The sequence below is a fragment of the Abramis brama genome (genome assembly GCF_963993115.1).
Source record: "Abramis brama genome assembly, chromosome: 13".
NCBI lineage: Eukaryota > Metazoa > Chordata > Actinopteri > Cypriniformes > Leuciscidae > Abramis > Abramis brama.
This window is the reverse complement of record NC_139975.1, coordinates 20,538,713-20,556,928: the sequence shown is the minus strand read 5'-3', so window position 1 is coordinate 20,556,928 and position 18,216 is coordinate 20,538,713. Positions and strand designations below refer to the sequence as shown.

Below are 18,216 nucleotides of genomic sequence, written 5' to 3'. Positions count from 1 at the left end.
TTAAATATTGACATTTATTTTTTTATGAATAATTGTATATACTCAAGATAATGGCAGAGGTAGAGGCTGCACTTTAATATGTTGCAAAATTAATTGGAACATATTAATTCCAAAATGAATTGCACTGTGCGCCTCATGCAATCCTACATACTCACACACACACACACAGAGAGAGAGAGAGAAAATGGAAACACACTCAGATGCATTCATAGCATAAAGTAAATGAATGAAGAGGAGGAGGGGTGGTAAATGTGTGGGTGAGTGTGGTACAGAGGCTCGGGGCATTAGCGCTCTGGGTTGACTGTGGCCATCGATCGCAGGCTGGTCTGCTGATGGGGATGAATCATTCTCCCTCTGTCTCATTAAACACAGCCTGGCCTGCCCTCCACATCATTACTCTTCTCCCATCCTCTCCTTCGCATTTTCCGTCTCTTACTCTCTCTCTCTTTCCTCACACATACTCCAAGATAAGGCCTTTCCGTGAGTACACTGTTTACACGAGGATGGACCTTTGACCCAGGGTGATGTTGCCGTTTTTAGCTTCTCTAACAGCTCAGCCTCAGCCTGAAGTGGCCTGATAAAGGTATAAATTCGTATTTTCTTTTGATGTCTTTAAGTCAAAAGGTTAGTGAAGTGCTAGAGTGGTTAGTAAAGTTCAATAAAGTGGACAGTGATTGTTGTCTCTCACGCACAAACACACTGATACAAACACACACACACACTTTTTTTATATTTCTCTTGAGCATCTGCAAAGCAGTTTGTTCCATCGTTAGAAATGGGCTGTGAGATGTCCTGCTCTGTAATTTCCCTTCCCCTCAGATTTCTAAACCCTTGAAGATCCAACATCGCACTCATGTAATCAAGGAGTCATTAGGAGAGAAATTGACCCTCACTTTATTTTCATTCCCTCCATTTTACACTTGGTGGCCTCCTTTCAGTCCTCTCTCTGTCATCTCCTGTCTCTCAAGTTTTCTGGGCATGCTGTTAAAGGAGTAGTTCACCCAAAAAAATACATTCTGTCTCTATTTCTTACTATTTTTTTTGTAGCTATTTCTGGCTCTCAAATCTCAGATCAAAAATACAGTAAAAACAGTAATATTCTGAAATATGATTACAATAACTAGGGGTGTTTTGTACAATTAAATTCATGTTTTCTCGTGATATATTTTAAAATGTAATTTATTCATGTGATGGCAACGTTTGATGGTCTTTGATGAACAATATTTATTTGAAACTGATTCTGTCACTTTTCTTATCAATTTAATGCATTCTTGCTGAATAAAGTGGTATATTTATTTATTTATTTATTTACTGTTATGAACAAGTTGCATAGTTCACTTCAAAAGAGATGTAATTTGGGAACACTTTTTTGGTGTTCATGGTAATTTTTTAGAGCCCCAGCATTCATTCACTTTTATTTGATGTCAAAGAGCACTCTGATGCACCTCAGGGTTGGTTTGACATGATGCTGCACTTTTCCTTGTGATCAAAGTCCTGTTATGTGATCGCTCCAGATTTTACTTTCACCTAAATATCTTCTGAAAACCTAAAGAGAAAATTATATAAGTATGACCTCAATAGCATAGCGGACTGAGGAGGAGATGCAGAAACCAGGCAACGGGACACATCTAAGTTGTCAGAGAATAAGCGGTAAAAGTGTTCCTATAGTACAAAGCACAATCCATTAACCGTATCACAGCACTAAAGCTGAATTCCCTCGTCTTTCTTCCTTTGAACGCGTTCAGTTTCCTAGAAGGCTGTTAAAACATTCAACCTACACAATTAATGTTTGACAAACCAATAACCTGTATCATCCTTGCCAACAGAATCCACTGGCATGTTTAATTCTCTGAAGAACGGCATGTTAGAGAAAGTATGGTTGAAATTACAGACCTCCTGGTGTTTTCTGAGAAATGAGGGTCTTATGGACTGCTATGTTTCCATGCCAACTAACTACGATTCTGATCCTTGTGATTGTTACCAGGCCCTAATAGGTCATGTACCATGTTATTAGAGTGTATATGTGTGAGGGGGGTGGATGAACTGTGGTGAGTTGAGAAAAGATGAAGCGTCATGAAGGTCTGTATCTATTTTTAGAGCCGTATCTTATTCCTACCGTCCCTAGGGGGTGGCTGATAGAATCAATGTTATCGTTGATTAGATCTGAGTGAAGAAACAGTTTATCTGAAACACAGATTGCTTGTTCATGGCCCTTATTCAGGTTTTGACCTGTCATGTCAGCAGGGAGCACCATCATTTAAAGGAACCAAATATATGTGTTTTTATTTTTTATTTTATGGTGGATATGGTTGGTGCATAAGTGTTTGGCCATGATGAAGAGCTCCTAATGGCTGACAGATATATTGATGAGCTGTGCAGCGTGTAAACTAGTGTAATTGGCAGGCTATCGCTGCATAATAGTGCTGTTTCTCCTCTCTCGCTTACAGAGAGAATGCTAATGCCCCAAGCGTCTCTACCGCACACACCTGCTCACTCTCCTGTCTTATTTCTCACCTTGTGAAGGCAGCAGCGGAATATGTAATTGTGTGTTTCAGACCGCTTGCAAACCTTTTGCCTGGAGCATAGTTTTCAGGGCTCATAGATATATGCCAAAAGACCCTCAAACAACAGCATCTCTCAGCATGTAAGCTCCATTTTACCTCTTCGTGGACTTACGCAGTGCAAGGCTGTGATAACGCATTAGAGCCAAATCATGTTTCTACGGTACAACAGACGTCTCTCGCTGTACCGAACTCTCTACAGTCATTAGGAAGTCCGTTTGAAGACGATACTCAATGGCCCCATGGGAATAAACTGCTCTCTCTGATATTAAACCTATAGAAAGCGTTTTTGATCTTCAAAAGGTGCACCCGGGTTTTTATCAGATGCCGTCAAAGATTTGATTTCTTTCAAATTTGGCAGAAATCCTGCAATTCAGTGTCCTACAATCTTTGTGCAAATGTTGTAATTAGTCCTAATTTTTTTTTTTTTTTTTCGTTCATTTGAGCAGTATGATAGAAAGAGATTTTGTCTGGTTAATTACAGTGCCCAAAACGCTTTCTATCTGGCTGATGAGAAGAGGATGGAGTGTGTCATTAAACCTCAGGGAAGGGTGTTCAGCTTCAGTACAAACTACTCTGTGTGAATGTCTGGCTGGAGATTCCTTCAGAGAGAGGTTGATGTCCTATTTACAAAGAGCATGTCAAGGGGAACTTTTTCTTTTCTTTTTTCAAAAGAATAGAGTTGGGAGGGGGAAATGAATCAGTTGAGTTCACTGTGTTTTTTCCCCATGAAGACTGAACTATATAGAACATGAATGGTACTTAACCACATAAAAGTCATTACCACAATGTAATCTAAGTGGATGCTAAGGTGTCCTGAGTTGGTTTTTAGTGTTGCTATGTAGTTGCTTGGGTGTTTTTTTATTAATTACTCACCCTCTTGTCGTTTAAACCCCTAAGACTTTTGTTCATCTTTGAAATGCAAATGGAGATATGAATGAATATGAATCGAGCAGCTTAGTCCAAATTTTCTGAAGAGACTTGATCGCTTTATATGATTAACAGATTTAATTTAGGGTTTTATTCACATATAAACATTGATCAGCGAACATAAACAGAAGCTCAACCGAACCTTCTTGACACGTGAGAACAAACCTCATTGGTTCTTGCTGAAGCTCAAACATGCTGCATGCGTAACACAAGAATGAACCTCATTGGTTCTTGCGGAAGCTCAAACGTGCTGCGTAACACGAGGAGGAACCTCGTTTTTTCTTTCTCGTCAAGCAAACATGCTTGAGCTTCCGTTTACCACAACTGATATGTGAGTTGATGAATGTTTATATGTGAATAAAAGCCTAAATTAAATCTGTTCATCATATAAAGCGATCGTGTCCGTTCAGAAAATTCGATTTACAATCTCTTTATGAACTTTTTGAAGCGTCAAAGTGGTAGTTGCAAAGTTCTCAAGGTGCTCTCTTTGCTCTTGAAACTATTACACGGCGGTGAAGGCGAGATCAGTGTGAAAGCAGGTGTAATTTGAATTCTCTGTGCAGACGGAGAGACAGGAAATGAATGTGACGGGATCACAAGACACCGCTGCTTTGTTACGGATCTCAATTAGAGCCGATTGCAATGGGAGAACTTCAAGTATTGATCTCGAATACGCACACCAAAGCTCTCTAAAAGAGTCAGGCCAGTAACAGGAAAGTAATTTGGATGTGCTGGAATCTGGCTATTTGAAACCTAAATTCTATTTCCTGTTTCTCAAACAATGAAACAATCAAGACATTTAAAAAAAAAAAAAAAAAACTTTCAACAAAAATTCCAATGTTCTTTTAGCTCTTCTAAAACAGAAGAGCAAATAAATGTTGACATCAATAAGTGCATAAATATGTCCAAAGCAGCGATATCAAAGGCTTGTTGTTGTTGTTTGCAGTTTTTCAGCACTTGACGAGAGCCTCATTTGAAAGTGTTTGCCTTCTCTCCATCTGGGTCAGCTGAAAACAGGAGTAAGCCAGACAAACAGGACATCACAGGCAGGGTGAAAATAGATTATTGATCTGAGGCCAAGACTAGACCGTTCTGACAGCAACTCTCTGTTTGTTTTACCACAGCCACTTCTGCTTATCTACTTGCTCCACAGGAAGCTCAACCCACCCTTAATATAAGACGTTGCAGGGTGGTTGGTTGTGTACCAGCCCATCTACATCTGATACCTAAAGATACCTAAAGTTTTCTACCTCCAGTGAAAACTTTTCTACTTCTAGTGAAAGGAACAACAGGTATGTTTTAAAGCTGAGAAGATGTTTTGGAAAGTCGCATCATTATTCTTTGTCGAGGGAGGACTGCAAGCTTACACATCAGCTTGTCCACTGTTGTGGAATATTGGTGGTAATTAGAACGACGGACTGGAGGAGAGAGATCTGTAGGCTCGTGGATAATCAGTTCGGTTGGTGTGGGGATGGATAAATCCTGCTGCAAGTCTTCACCAACTCTAGCGCTAATGAGAACGCCAAAGAGATTGGTAGATCAAGGCCGACTTTCTTCCCGTCGTCGTTAGACTAGTTAGTGGTGGAGAAGAAAATCCTGGAGATGAAATTCTCATGGTGTTTAAGAGCTGGCACACTCACTGAATACATGTCGGAAACAAGCGATAGGAGAAGAAACCATCACGTATGCTGTGCCTTGACAGCATAATGGTGCTGAAGGGATGTTTAGTTCTAGCACATTCAGGGAGTGTGAGAGCTGTGCGTGTGTCAGGGAGTGGAATTGACAGCGGACACTTCGACATGCTTTTTACGCTCTGCTGTCTGGCGAATTGAGCCGCCGAGTTGCTGAAAACCTAAATCACAGCGAATGCTCATTCCTGAATTTGTATTGCACATGAAATTTTGATGCTATTTATTTACCACATAGCTTGTTCTTGGCTGATGTTGTATTAAAAATTTAATAAGGGGCTTTTAAAATCCATGTATTTTATGATTTGCCTGTCATGCAGTCTTAACGCATGCGGAGTAATACTAGATTTTATTTCCTCATGACCCAGCTTTAAAGAGGGGTTATCAGGACTTAAACACAGTTTTCACTTGTACATTTTAATAACAATATTTATCACTCTCAGAGCAGCATGCTATCACTTTTTTAATTAATGCTGGAAGAAAGAATAATCAAATACTACATTGCTCGTACCGGTGTTAATCATTGGATTAATTAAACAAAACTTATCTCAAAGTTAAACAGCTTGGAAGAAAGAGATTTTATTGGCAGAGAGCAGCCTGGCTTCTCTTATGATGTCAGTGCTGTGCTTATAGCTGCTAGCTCTGTTTAAACACCTAGGGCCCTATCTTGCACCCAGCGCAATTGACTTTGTACACCGACGCATGTATCATTCCTATTTTGCACCCACGCACAGCGGACTTTTCCCTCCACAGACGCACGTCGGTTAACTAAGAAATACACTTGCGCTCCCGGGGGCGGTTCAGCGCAAAGAGGAGGCGTGTTCCGGCGCAAACGTTCCCTCATGCTATTTTGCAGGTTTAGAAAACAATTCCGCCACTAACCGAAAAAATCTAGTTTAAAGTCAGTGGCGCGTTGCGCATGTTATTCATATGCTATTTTAAGGGTGCATGCTTGGCCATAATCAATGTAGCGTGTGCACAACGCGCATACACTCTGATTCTCTCATCTACACAGAAGCAGCAGTTTTCATTTTTGCAAATCATACATTATTACGATAGATAGATAGATAGATAGATAGATAGATAGATAGATAGATAGATAGATAGATAGATAGATAGATAGTTTATTATAAAAGCATACATCTAGCTTATACATTTACCCAAATTATCATACGCCTGTTTAACCGAAGTTAATTTGGGTGTGTTTCTCCATCCCCAACGTCCCTGACGAGAACATCGGTCTCCTCGGCTGTGAACCGCTCCTGGCACGCGCCTGGCAAATCCGCCGTTATAATAGGAATCCGCTATAGAATAAGCGCGCCTGCTCTTAAAGGGAATGTGAGATGACACTCTGATTGGTTTATTTCACGTTACGCCCAAACCACACCTATGAATAATGAAGCTACTTCAGACCAACCCATTTTAGATTTGCGTCGGGCGCAAGAGTCATTTATCCCGCCGGTATAATAGCAACAGTGCCCAAGACCCGCCCACAAAGCTACTTGTGTTTCGCGCTTGATACTTGCGTTTCAGACCGTTAAAATAGGGCCCCTAGTGTTGCTTTTTTTAACGAAAAGTATACTTTTATTTAGCAAGTACACATTACATTGACCATAAACCAAATAATAATAAACCAAAACTGGGATTTTCTTAGTGTGAAGAACATTTAAATAGCTAAAAAAATTTAATAACACTTTTTACACTAAATAACCTATTAAGTAATGGAAAGGTTCCATGGATGTTAAAGGTCCTTCATTGAACCATAGATGCCAATAAAGAACATTTATTTATTTATAAGAGCGTAGGCAGCTCAATGGGCTTTAGAACTGAGTGGTGATATTGCAGGAAGAGGCATATCTCCACTCCTCTGCCACTGTTTTCCCCTGTCCTTTTGCTAAACCAAAAAATATATTACATCCTTCACTTTTTGCACTCCTTCCATTAACTCTTCTCTCTTGGTGAGCTTTTTCTGTCCACTTTTAGAGCTTTTAGTGGTACTCCTGAGAGCTTCAACACTGGTCCTGCTTTCAAGTTTTGGTTCTTTCTGCAGGAACAGACACACACACAACTGCAACCTCCATGCACCACTCTCTGCCTCTGCCCACGGCTCCTCCAGAGGTCACACGCAGTAGACTCTCTCAAAGTCATGCAAGAGATCTGCAGTGGTTCAGGTGCCATATCTGATTACCAACTGCTGTTTCCGTCATTTGAAAACATAAGGGCTGGAGCCGCGGGCACTGATTTCTGCTTTTATTCAAAGTGCATGGGACGTTTACACCAGGAGGAAGCTTTGATATCCCAGCTCTGAATGTTCTGCCCGAGTCGTGAATAATTGATGAATGAGTTCCTGCACAGCGTACTCTAAGAGTCTTTCAGAATCTGATGCTTTTTCATCCTGCTACTTTGCTGAATGTGATTAGAGTTCTGTGTACAACTTCTCAGTTAGAGATGGTGGATGGACGGAGAGGGATGAAATGATAGAGGGCCTTAGACACTCAAGCACTCATTGATTTGCCTCGTCTTGGGAATGAATGCTTGGGATCGTGGTTCAAAATGAATTCTCATCAAATGCCAAATTAAGTAAAAAGTGATTTTGGCATATAAATTAAACACCAGTTTGCTGGAAACTTTATTAGGAACAGTCACAAAATGTTTGATGTAGAAGTAAAAAAAATTTGAGGTTGGTAGGATTTTAAAAAATACAGTAAAATATGTAAAAAAATGTAATATATTGCTTGATGGCAAAGCTGAATTTTGTGCTGCTTAATATTTTTTGTGGAAACCATGATACAATTTTTTTCAGGATTCTTTGATGAATATGAAGGTCAACAGAACAGTATTTATTTGAAATAGAGATTTTTTTTTTTTTTTTAACATTATACATTTCTTTACTTCACTTTTGATCAATTTAATGCATCCTTGCTGAATAAAAGTATTAATTTCTTCAAAGAAATAAATCTTACTGAGCCTAAACTTTTATTTAATAGTGCAAAACTAATATATTAAAGCATGTTACTTGCTCGCTGTGTAGGAAGTTTTCAGTGTGTAAACATCCAAAGTTGTTTTTGCAAAAATAAATTCATGGCTATATATAAAGTATATGTGTGTGTGTTTGTGTGTGTATAGTTAAATATATGTGTGTCTGAGTGGAATAGAACATTTCAGTGGGAAATAATTCAGGATACAATCATATCCATTGGGGTTGGATTGAATTGTGATTGATGGACCATGATGCTATTGGTTAATATTATTTTCCCTTGGTTACATCAGCAGAAAAGTCATTTCAGAGGCGGAGAGAGTTATTACCTTTTGATGAAAGATTATAAAAACAAACATTTGTTTGTTTTTCTTGTAGAATAACATGCATGAGTGTAATAAGCCCAGGGACATTTATTAAGCCAGGTTCAGTCTTGAATTCACATCGTTTTGAATCGTTCAAGTATTGATTTATCCGAGCTGATTTGCCGCTGAGTGACTCATTGAGCTGTGTGAAGGAGAGAAGACCTCGTTGGTTCTTTCTTTTACTCAACACACCTGCCTAACCCAGTTCTGCACTTCTCTGCTGAGATGCTGCTTTATTCGTACGTATCAGCACAATGCTAACCAAGATGAGAAACACCTTGGTAGCATCACTGGGGCTAAATGTGTTATTATGTCAGATTTACAAATTCCGTTCTCTGGGGTATACAATGACCTACATAATTACAAACCATAGAAATAACAGAAATGGCCCAGTTCTTTCACTTTACCTCCCCTATTTTTCCTCTTCCCTTTGTGTGTTTTTCCACTGCCTCAACAGCGTTCCACTAAATAATGAGTCTGTCGTCCCTGAGAGTGCTATGGCTCTGGAGGGGCGCTGCTAGATTGATCTAACACTTCAAATAATAGAATAAACATCTTATACACAGGTGGATCCGTCTAGCAGCTCTCTCAATAGGGTATGGTCATATCTCATGTCCTCATGGTATAATCTGAGGACTTTATTTGAGGAGGAGGGTGTGCAGTGTCATTTTCTGCTGTCTCTCTCCATCTAGATCTGTGGCTTGGTCTTTCAATACATTCTCAATGTGTTGTCACATGAGAAATGTTGGATGGTTCATCAATATACTGATGTGAATGAGCTTTTGAGACAATAGTTCTCATTGAGTTTTTATTTTTTTACATTTACTTGAGATTTTTTTCCAGCTGTTTTAGTTGCATTAAGAATTACATTCAGACACATTTCAGAGTGTAACAAGTAATACATTTTTTATAAATCAAAGATTTATTGGGATAATAATGGCTTAATGAGGTTTTTGAGTAGTAAATCCCATGTGCTTCCCTTGAATTTAAAGTCCACATTGAATGTGATTCAAACTATTTTCAGCTCTACCATTGCAGATGAAGACGATTTCCATCGAAGAAGAATCTTGTCCTCAAGTGTCAGTCATCATGTGAATATCTCATGTTAGGCATCTCTGTTGAACGAGATGGAGAAAGAAGACTGTTACCGTCCCTCGTTTTAAAGAGCAGGCTCCATGGGCCAATGAGTCAAATCGATCACTCAAGGTTTTTGGCCGGACCAGTGGCTTAGCAAGAAATTGACCTTTATTTTTCAGCCAGACAGGAAGAATAACGGCTGGCCTCGTAACAGGCTGAGCCCAGCAACTCTGCGGCTGTAAAAAGTAGATATGGGCAAGAGTAGACATCTGAAACATGCAATGTGCAAGCTCACATCGCTCCTTATCTGTGCAGATAGCAGAGAAAAACAAGCTCTTCTACAAACCTGCACTTAAATATATAAGTCTGAAGTTTAAACCACATATATCAGTCTCTTGAATGTCACTAGAATCTCTATTTCTGTATTTCTCTCTGTTCCAAGTTCATTCGTCTTTATTATCACAGGAAAAAATTATATGTTTTCATGAACATATCAGTAGCAGACTATTGTTATAATAAAGAGCAGTTTGAGATGAATTATTAGAGAATGAAAACAAAATAAAATGATTGAAAACGTGATTATTAGAAAGAGATATCTGCGTTGTCGGCAGTGGCTGGCGGTGGGGTCGCTAGTGGCCGTTTTCATCACCGGTTTATGAATGACATTCACGGATGTTATTTCATGTTGTAGACACAGAATCAGTTTTCTTGTCGCGAAAAACAAACATTTATGGAGGGAAACACTAAACATATATTGAATCAGTATATCACTTGGAGTCCGCACTGCGAGTACCCCCGTATGTACACAGAGACATGTCATAAATTAAGGGAAATTTGCTGACCGCTAAAATAACTTTTCCTCCATCGCGCCGCCGACACGTCAATACAGGATGTATTGATGGATCATGTGCGCTCACTACTATTGGTTCCCCGAAAGTCGCTCTTCATTTGCATAAAGTTAAACATATCTCAACTTTGTCACGTCGCTGGAGACGCCTACATCCTGTCGGCAACGGTCACTGTTGCTCATGTTGCCAGAAATCGCCAGCTCTCCATTGAAATGAATGGGATCGTGCCGCTTTGTCACTGCATTTCACTGGCAGTGTGAACGCAGCTTGACTCAAAGAAAAGGTGAAGATTTCCCTGCTGGGGGATAAAAAGTTTAAACCAGGCTATGGTAGGCCTAAATGTTTTAGGCTCTCCCCCCACCACTTTTCTTTTTTCTTTTTCTTTTCCTTTCCCTTTATTGTTTCTTTTCTTTCTTGTCTTTTTTTCAGCTGAGTTTCTATTTTTCTTGCACTTGTATTCCTCTAACAGAATAAAAGTTGAATAATTTTCCACCCTTTGGGGATCAGACAGATTGGCGGTTTTGCATACTGTGAAATTGAAGGTGTATCGGTGAAATGTTATTGATTAGCTTTTATGAATGTCTTCATATTTTATGCAGTCAGTCAGGCAGTGCAGTTTCATCTCAGTTTTATTTGTCTAAATGTGTTTTTCTTGTGGCCGCCATTACTTTTGGGCTTATTTTTTGAGTAATTTGTATTTGGTTTCCGGCTTTTTATCAGTCACAGTGGATTTGTATCCTGCTTTAGTATGCTGGGTTTTTAACACCAGATAGCATGCAACACATTTACTCTATTGCACAGTTTTTGAAATCACTTTTATGTTGTGATCAGGTTTAATCTACCTCTACACATTTTACCACATTACCATTTCATTTCATGTCATTTCATTATAGCTAGTGTCACTTGGTTTGCTTTTTTCCCATTCGTATTTTGAAAGAGAATATAGAGGTGAATTAATGTTCCAGTAATAAGGATTTTTTTAAAGCAACTAATTTTATTAGTGTCATAATTTGAATCAATTAAACTTAAATGACAGGGCTCATGTAGGTCCTTCATGGTGGGCTGGTCTCTCTCTCAGTTTCTTTTTTTTATCTCTCTCTCTCTTTCTGTCTTGAGAGAAACTGATGAAGATTGATGGCAGGCAATGGACATGGCACATATTGATTCATCTGGTCCATCTCATTGGAAAGAGAGATTTTCTCTGTCTGGAAGAAGCACACATACACAACAAAATAGGGCAAGTCTTCATTGTTTTGTTATCTGCTTATCTGTAGGATGTGAGAGCAGGTGAAGATTCATTGAAAACCAGCAGAACAAAGCAGATAAAGCACTGAAAGTATTTCAACGACTGAGACAGTTTTACCTCTCAAGTGTTTGTATTTCTGTTTGTGTTTGAGTCCCAGAGCGCTGTGAGGAAAAAGCATGTCTGTGTTGACTAGAATCGAACTTTGAACACATTCCATTATTTAGCAGCATTTGAACATGGTGACCTTGAGACGGAGCCCATCCAATGGGATTGACCGTGTGAGCTTCACAGTGCTGCGTCTCCATCGAATGACACAAGCCACATCAAACATTCCCCTCAGGCCAGAGTCTGAAGCGCTCTGTCAGTTAAAGCCTTAATTTACATGACCTTGCTTAGATTGAAGGTCACCAATGCATACGCATCTCCTGTGCTCATTCTCAGATTTCTTCCTCTCTGATATGTGCAGTGAATGCAAATGTCCCACGTGTGGCTCAGTAATCTTTATTAATCAAAATTAGCCAGGTGAGGTGCGTTTCTCTTGTGCTTGATTAGTTCTTCTTCAAAAGTACTTATTGTATCAACCCAGTACCTTGTTAACCAAATTTTACTCAAGGCAGACTGATGAAAAATACCTACATGCTAATCAGATTGGAACTGGTGATTTCTGTCAGTGAAGGCTTTTTTTTTTTGTATGCAACATTTATTATACAGTGTGCTATCTTAGGCTGAGACTAAATCAGAAAGAAACACTAGTTGCTGTTTTTATGAGTTGACATATTGCCCATTACAAAACAAAAATAATTGGCACAAATTAATGATTGTTTTTCATGTTTTTGGAATTTAAAAACAATATTGTAATTGAAATGATCTCTTTATTACTCTTATGCTCACCAAGGCTACAAATATTTAAAATACAGTTAAAATACAGTGAAGTATTATTATAATTTAGAACTTTTAGCATCATTACTCCAGTCTGCAGTGTCCCATGATCCTGCTGATTTTCTCCATTTCTTATTATTATCAATCTTGGAAAACTTTGTGCTGCTTCATATTTTAGTGGGAAAAGTAATATATATTTGTTTTATGATTTTTTGAGTATGAAGTTCAAAAGAATGTTTTATGAATGGTAGTCAATGTATTTATAACATCTAATAACACAATCAATTCTAATGACACTATTTTACAGTTAATTTGTTTTTAGGTGTTTATTAATTATCTTTATACCATTATCTGAGCATTTTAACACCATTATCTGAGCATTTTAACACCATTATCTGAACATTTTAACACCATTATCTGAGCGTTTCATGCCCCTTTCTCTGTCGCGTTTACTTTTTTTTCTTCTCTGGACTAAGTTATTGAATTATGATAATTATTATGTTTGCAGTTCTCATGTATAATATATTGGCACTTAAAGTAAGGTGCATGCATTTAAACCTACGGGGAGTGATGGTCCTGTTGTGTCAGTTTCTCTCTCACTATAGTGCATTTCTGTGTATCCCTCCCTCTCCTAAAAACACAGAATAATTGCATCCACTCTGATTGTTTAGGTAATGTTGAAAGTACATAAATCCTGCCACCAAAACAGTGTAATTTATCATCTGATTTGGCATGTCCTTTTTGTTTTATTTTCTTTTTTGCTACACAGCTACTAACTCATCCCTGTCTTTGCATCCTTTGACTATTTTGTTGTTCCGCCATGTCTAGACCCCTATTGTAAATATTTCCCAGCAACCTCCTGCCTACAGAAGCCCTGAGGCAAGGTGATTTTTTTTTCTATTTCCTAATTTATTTAATTATTACAAAAAATGAGCAAAGGGATAGTAATTTTATATTTTCATAATTTGTGTTTGCTTTTGTTGTCCCCCCTCAAATTTAAAATACCAGTTTTCAAAACCAGGATCACATGATTATAAACAGCAAAACTACTTCCTGTCTGTACATTTCGCTAGCATCCATTCAGAATGATTCTGCTTGTGCATGGTGCTTCTTAAGGGCGCAAAAATGCCATTTAGAATGCCATGACACAAACTGGTGACCTGCATTTTGAGTCGGACACTCCCAGCAGCCTGCGTCCCCTCTCTCACATACATGATCTCATTTAAACGACTTCATCTGCGCGTCTGCTGTAACTCATCCCTGCCCTTGTCTCACCCGCGAGAGAGACTGAGATTACAGTGAGATATAGAGAGAGACAGCGACTTCTCCTCTCAGGCCTGCTTGTTATCCCACTGTGGACTTTTCCGTACGGAAGCACACCATTAGCTGCAGCACATGTGGTGTGGTGTGACAGGTGTCAGGGAAGCGGGCTGACATCGGCTCGGCTCGTCCGTCCATCCATCACATGGAGAAGAGGAGGAGAGAGTGATGCGATTTTCACATCCAGACTCAGGCTGAGGCATGAGTGAAATGGGGGGTGGCGGCTGTTTTCTAGCCCGTCGGCCATCAAGACTTATTAATGGTGTTTTTGGCACTAACAGATTACAGCATCGATGCAAATCACTCTAATTTGAATATTAAATGGAGGAGGGGAGTCAGCGAGCTGTGTGTTATAAAGCACAAGAATGAAAGACAAATAGAGAGAGAGAGAGAGAGAGAGAGAGAGAGAGAGAGAGAGAGAGAGTTGACACTGATTCCCTTGCCAGCTCCTTTTGCTGAATACCAAGCACTCTCTCAATAATTCATTAGGCAGCCATGGAGCCATAAACGAAGCAGTTATCGCTGGCATTGGGACAAGTGCCGTCCCTTTCTCATAGACTGCATGTTATCTATCATTCAGCATTACGTTACAGTACTGTTAGACAACACTTTCCCTTCAGTGTGCGTTTTTTGAGCTTGTTTACTCTCGGCCATTAGCGCTAAACGAACAAATATTTAGTTCACGCACAATCCAACTGTCATTTATTCATCGATTTTTCCAGTTCCCCCTCCTCTTGCACCGAGTTCTTATGGGCTAATTGCCCCACATCTGTTAGAGGTGTGCTCTCGATCATAGCCCATCAAGGGCAGCCAACATCAATCTCTTTAGACGTGAAACTAGGTTTAGACATCCCAGCCTTAATCAATCAGAGAGCTGGCCAACATAGACTGACTGTCTACAGGAATCACACACACACACTCTCGCACTCACACACACAGTTTCTCCCTCGCTCAGCAGTGTTGTAAAGCTCCTGGGTATTTTACAGAGATTAAACAGTAAGTAGCCGCAGGTGCACGTTGACTCTAAAGGGCTGTTGAGTGGCTCCCGCCGTAGCAAAGGGGCCGTGGGGTCAGTCCAGCCCGGAGCCTGGAGCCGGCACCTCGTGGTGTAGGACGGCACGCCAGGTCTGTTCTAGAGATCATAGGGTGTTGGTGGTACGAGTGTCATCTTGGAGTATTTGTTCCCTCTCAGACAGTATAGCCATGAGCAACAGTGTTTGTTATGAAAAATGTTCTTGGCTCAAAATGAGAAGCGCTTAATGAGGTGAAAGTGGAAAAGCTGTGCGTTTTGGAGGTGTGTTGGGTGTGTGTGCACACCATATGTGCTCTAGAAATCATCTTCCTTAAAAAAGTCATTAACCTGTCTTGCCTACAGGGAAATACAGTAGTCTCTTAATATGTGCTCTGCTGCTTCCCCAGATATCTGTTACACTGAGTCAGATGTGGGATATTCCTACTTTATATCTCTTGTTCGAGGCTCAGATTATGATGTGTAAAGAAGTTCAATGACTGTGCAATAGAGTATTACCAGTATATATGGTATTACATTGTTTTAGTTTTAGATATTGTATGTATAAAAAAATTCAAATGCAAATAATGCGTAAATAACTGGATGGATGGATGGACGGACGGACGGTCTAGACTGTTTGGTCTTGCATAGTGTTGATATTTCTCATGCTGAATGCCTTTATAGCACAAGGGAAGACATGAGATATACAGCTTAGCTTACAGATAAAGCTTAGATGAAGCATTTCCATCTTCACCTTGCATATACTATAGTCTGATTGTGTGAGATCTGTCAGTTGGCTTAAGGCTTTTCTTGTCAAAGTAAAGCAACCTCTAACAAAATACTTTTTTCCCTGGCTCTTTGCATTAGCCGAAATTGGGCGCTCTGTTCGGTTGTCTTTGTTAGCGAGGCACTGTCAGGAAATGGATGTGTTTGTGACAGTGTGGTGTGCAGTGTCTGTGTGAGCTTTGTAAGTTATTGTGATCCCGCTCTATGTCTGTGGTGACTGGAAGCCAATCAGGCTTTGCTGTTTTTCGTCTTGGCGATCGATAGGTCACACGTCTTATTAGACCCCGTCACTCATTGGCCTTGCTTAGCTTCTGCGCTCAGTTTTTCTTTGCTTGCTTCAATCTCCCCACAATTTAGATGAACTCTGGCCTTTCCTCCTCCCTCAACCACCCATCACTCTATCATTTATGATACGCTCTCCCACCAACACCCTACCAGGATAAAGCACTGATCCCATTTTTCTTCTCCTGTTCCTTTCTTTTGCTAAGTTCACATCATTATCATATCATCTCTTCATTCTCTTTCTTTCTGTTTTCATTCATTCTCCCTAGCTGTCTGTGTGCCTGCGGGTTCACACTGATTGTAACGTGTGTGTGTGTGTGTGTGTCTGTGTCCTCTGACAAGCAGTCTCAAAAAACCCATCATACTGTGTTTGAAGGAGAACAGAAAGGCCAGAAATGCTTTTTATCTGTTCTGGTTTACCATGTTTTCCCAGTTTCTGTCATCTATGAGATGGAAATGTGTTTGCTCTTATGTTTTTCCTAAACCATAAACAAAAATGGATTAGAATTCAGTAGATAATAGGGGGAAAAAATGGATTAGATGTCGTTGTTTATGTCTTTGGTGCTGTCAGACTGAATAATTGATGCAAAGGTTCAGAAAGAGAGAGATGATCTAACAGGTGCTGGAAGATCAAACCAAATACTCCGGATTATAGGTTACAGGATTATTTATGATGAGGTTCTGCTGTATAAATTAGTTATTGCATTAGTTATTGTAAAATAGCAACACATGCAAACTTGACAATAAGGTTAAATTAGTTAATGCATTAGGATTAATGAACTAAGAATGAATAATATGTATATATCAACATACATATTACATATACATATACAAGTTTTGTAATTAACATGAATCCATGAACAATTTTATGATAATACATTACAAATTTTAGATTCATTAATATACATTAATGTAATGTATAAAATAGTTGTTCACTATTAACTGATGTTAACAAACACCCACAATTATTAATATTGTTGATCATGTTTGTTCATAATGGATAAAATAATGTTAACGTATATTGACGTCATTTTACGTACATATTTACAACATTAACCAAGATTAATAAATGCTCTAAAAGTAGTCAACTGTTAGTGCATGCTAAATATTGGGTTAACTCATTACCTTATTGTAAAATAATAATATATAAACGTGTCGCTTTTTTCTTCCCACTCATTATGTGCTGTTGAACATGAATGTGAAACCAACAGAGACATTTAAATATTTAAATATTGTCTACACATATCAAATATTGTGATTCTCAGTAAGTGTAAACTGTAATATTTCAGACTGAGATGGAGTCACTCGGGAGCTTTCAAGAAGAAACAACATTAGCTATGTGTCATTTTATCGAGGTTCATAAACAAATAGGGAGCTTTTCCTCATTTCTGTAATCTGAAGGGAGTTTTTACCCATCCAGACTTTAACTGAGTGGAAGTTATTCTCGTTCCCTTCAGCACTCCCTCTACTCTCGTCAACTTCATTTTTTCCTCCAGAATGTGGGTTTTTAGGATGTGGTGGGATTTAGCAAGGGGACTGGGAGAATTTGACGGACATTGTCGCCGTGATTGAATTTGAATTTCTCCCCAAAATACACGACAGACACATGGGGTGCGGCAGTCCGCTGAGTCCCCCCCCCCCCATCTCCTGCGGGACACGTGTGCTGGTTTCCATGCAAGGACGATAGCAATGGTATCGCCAAACAGCATGTAATGACACAGTTGCAGAGAAGATGTTCAAACTTTTTGACCCCTTAAACATGAGCACCACAACGCCATCTTTTCAACCTGGTCTTTTAATAATGATACATAAACAACCTCAAGCAGGTGTTGTCAAACATCTGCATCTTCGCCAGTCTATAACAAGCCATGCAACCAGCTGTCGATTACCTGAATCAGCCCTGCTGTCTCTATGAGAACAGGAAGTGCATGCCATCCTTAAACTCATATGGAATGCGAACACAATGACCTCGTCCTAGTCTGCCCGATTAGAGAGAGGGAATACGGTGCCTCTCGCCATTTCTTCCCAGCATTATTGTTGTCTCTATCTCTTCTCTCTATAACGATGTGGTGTAGATGTGGCTAGGGGTTTTAATTAAAGTGCCACCGCTGGTGAGGGCATATCACGTCTCATCTCATCAGCACTGCAGTCTTGCACCTCTCAATGTCACCTAGCTCTCACACACACCGCCGATGTGTTTGTATGTGTGCGTGAGTGCTTAAGAGTGTTCGTTAACGACAACGTTTCT

At 39.5% G+C, this 18,216-nt stretch overlaps 1 protein-coding gene across 1 annotated transcript in view; it reads left to right on the top strand.

Moving 5' to 3' along the window:
• Positions 1-18,216, top strand: part of tenm2a (teneurin transmembrane protein 2a) — a 297,220-nt gene that overhangs the window by 158,060 nt on the left and 120,944 nt on the right. The gene's annotated exons all lie outside the window — the stretch shown is intronic.